Below are 3,510 nucleotides of genomic sequence, written 5' to 3' on the forward strand. Positions count from 1 at the left end.
GTTCTAAGCCAATGTAGTTCCTCTTTGTGAGCGATGGTTTTCCTTATGTGAAATAGTCAGAAGAATCCCCTGGCAAGATATTTTCATATAAGAAAATATCTTTTTCTTTTGACATGTTGCTCAGCTTTGGTGCTCACACCTTGGCCGGCCTCGTGGGTTGAAGTGCACACCTTGAAATTTTAGCAAAGTATTTTTAAGCTTTTGTACTTTCCTTTCTGAAAGTTTTCTTGGACCATCGTTTTTCAAGAACCTTTGCTTATTCAAATAAGATACATTGTTGAGAGTTGACAATACATTTTTGGTGGACAGAATTTTAAAATTTAAAATACATCATTTAAAATACATCAGAGGAACTCACTATATCAACAATTTTTTGATAGCTGTGTGTGTATGTGTGTTACCAGGGATTGAATCCAGGATCTCGCACAAGCTAGACAAGTGCTCTACCACTTTACCTTCATCCCCATCTTTTTTAAAATTTAATTTTCAGATAATATCTCATTCATTTGCCCAGGCTAGCCTGGAACTTGCAATCCTCTTGCCAAAACCTCCCAAGGAGCTGGGATCACAAGCATGCATCATCAAACCTGACTTTGATGACTTATTTTATAAAGCAAGAATCCAACACATTTCTATTTCAAAGAGTGAAATTTCTTAAAACCTGGCACACCTCAATACACCCTCATCTCTTACCATTTGGCAAGGAACATCTGAGAGCATGTGATCTCACCTTACTTCATCTCAGGATGTCTGAGTCCTGCTGGTTTGACTCTTCTGGGAAGCCTCTGCTTATTCCAGTTTCCTCCCGCCTGAGCAAACAGAACCTATTACTATGTTTTTACCTCTACGAGCCCAGTCCAACCTCTATTATAGCTCATTTCCCTGATCTCTTCTGCTAAGCCAGGCTCTCCTCAGCCTCAGCAGCCTACAGCAGATCCTAAGGCTCAGGTTCTCTGGGCTCATCCTAATACCTGCCTCCACCTTGCTGCTGGTCAACACACACTGATACATGTGCAAGATCATAGCACTCCTCAGGAGTCCAGCACCTTGTCTGTCACTGCATTTTAGAAGGCAGAACTGCAATGGGCTGTTTTCCATGTCATTCAGAGTTTCTGTGGAGAGTAGTTCATGTGATTCATATGCAAGGTAGGCAGGTGTGCTGCAGTTCACTGTTAATGTATAGTTCACACACTGGGGAATGAAGTTGACCCAATTATGCTATGTGCATGTATGAATATATCACGATGCATTCCAATTTTATATGTAACTATAATGTAACAGTTACAAACAGATAAATAAATAAACAGGAGGAGTGCCAAGACAGTAAAGGAAGGAGATCATGGAGAAGGGAAGAGAGGTGGGAAAGAGGAAGCACTGTGGATTGAAATGAAACAAGCTGTTATACACATTTATGAATATGTCAAAAGGAGCCCCACTGTTAGGTATAATGCACTATAACTATAATGCACTAATTTAAAATTTTAAGCAACTTGCTGGAGATTTTTTTTAAGTACAGTTCCCATGATGGTAGCTCTCAGCTGGGTCAATTCTTTACTCTAAAAGACCATGCTGTCAGGAATCTGGGAACCACATGACAAAGCATGGCTTGCATTGGCTCCAAGCACCAGTGAAGGCACCTGGCACAGGAGGGCCATAAGAGTTACTGTCTATGGAAACATGGAGATTCACTGCCTCACCACTCCTAAATAATCCAATTCTCTAACTCACGACTGTAGAGAAGCACACACTTATCATACGTATATTTTTCTTTGGTTCACCCCCCCAGACACTCCCTGCCCAACAATGAAAAGTTCAGAAAACAACCAAATGTGTGCCTCAGAAAAAAAAAAAAAAAAAAAGCAGTTTTTTCACTTCTGCCTCTTGAACATTTGGGTCACTGGATTAAAATGGTAAAGCTGTGTTCTAACAGGCAGGTAACAGCCCTCCCAAAATGTCCACCTCTTAATCCTTGGAACCTATGAATCTGTTATCTCACTGTAGATATGATTCAGTTAAAGAGTTGGAGATGGGGAGGTGAGCCTGGATCATCCAGGGGGCCCAGTGTAATCACATAAGTCATTAAAATTGAAGAATCTTTCCCAACTGTGGTCAGAGAGAAATATGATTATGGAAGAGCTCTGAGAGGTAAAATGTTGCTGGCTTTGAGGGGGCTATGAGTCAAGGAGTGTGGGCGGCCTCCAGAGGCTGGAAGAGGCAAAAGATCAGATACTCCCTACAGTCTCCAGAAAGGAATGCAGCCCTGGCAACACTTCTTTTAGCCCGGAGACACCCATTGTGGACTTCTGATCTCCAGAACTGTAAAATAATAAATTTGTATTGTTTACTCCACTAAATCTGTAGTCATTGGTTGACCACCATGGAAAACTAATATAATTTGGAATAGCAGTTGACTAAATTTGTTGCCATGATTTATCTTCCTTGAATGCTTTGAAAGTTTTCATTACATTTCTTTCTCCTGTGGGTTTTCTGGAAACAAATCACTGCCTTGCCTTTTAATTTCTTCTTCTTTTTTTCCATGTGTAGGCCGAGGCCTTATTCTATTCACTAAAAAGCTCCAGCAATATTATTTCAACATATGGCTCCTAAGAAGAACAATCTACACAAGATGCTACGTTTTCTCCCTCAGTGAATGGGGTAGAGGGGTCTTGTGCTGGGGTAGTGAATGCATTAACCAAAGACACACCCCAGAGAAGATGAATGGAAAGAAGATGTTTTGACCAACTTGACTGCAGCACTTCATCCCTGGAGTTGTTCCCTAGAGTCTAAATTGCCACTGACTGGGCAGTGTTCCTTCAAAAAGCCTCAGGATGCCTGAGTGTGCTACCCTGGAAGGAAGGCCCTGGGGCAAAGACAATAGCTATAAAAGAATCATAGATCTCCCCAGACCACTCCCCTTCCCAACAATGAAAAGTTCAGAAAACAACCAAATGTATGCCTCAGAAAAATGCCTAGTCAAGCAGTTGTTTCACTCTTCTGCCTGTTGAACATTTGGGTCGCCCAATGCAAATGTTAAAGCTGTGTTCAAACCAGAAAAAATAAAAATAATAAGCTGTCAGAGTAATTACTAAGAACATGCAAGGATTATACAAAGTAAACTGCAGCCTGCAAAAAAGAGAATTGCATGTTAGCTAATTGTTAATTTTAGCAATCGCAGCGGCTAATTACCACGGCACACATTGACTATTAGCTTGATGCCCCAGCACCTGCTTTCTCCAATGAACAGATTTCTTCATCGCTAGCACAGGAGCAAAATGTGTAATTATTGGCCATCATTGGGGCGATTTTTCAGTGATTCTTTTGTGCGATGTGAATAAAGCATAATGACATATTTTATTAGAGGGCAAATAGCTGTTTGTTAATGGAAATGATTTGAAATCCAAAAAACTAGAAGCTAGGAGCATGTTTTCGGTATCAGCATGAATTCAAATGTATTTTCTTTTAACTCTTTATAAAAGGAGCATAGAAATCAAATCTAAACTGAGTATAATA

The sequence above is a fragment of the Sciurus carolinensis genome, chromosome 2 (assembly GCF_902686445.1).
Source record: "Sciurus carolinensis chromosome 2, mSciCar1.2, whole genome shotgun sequence".
NCBI classification, from domain to species: Eukaryota; Metazoa; Chordata; class Mammalia; order Rodentia; family Sciuridae; genus Sciurus; species Sciurus carolinensis.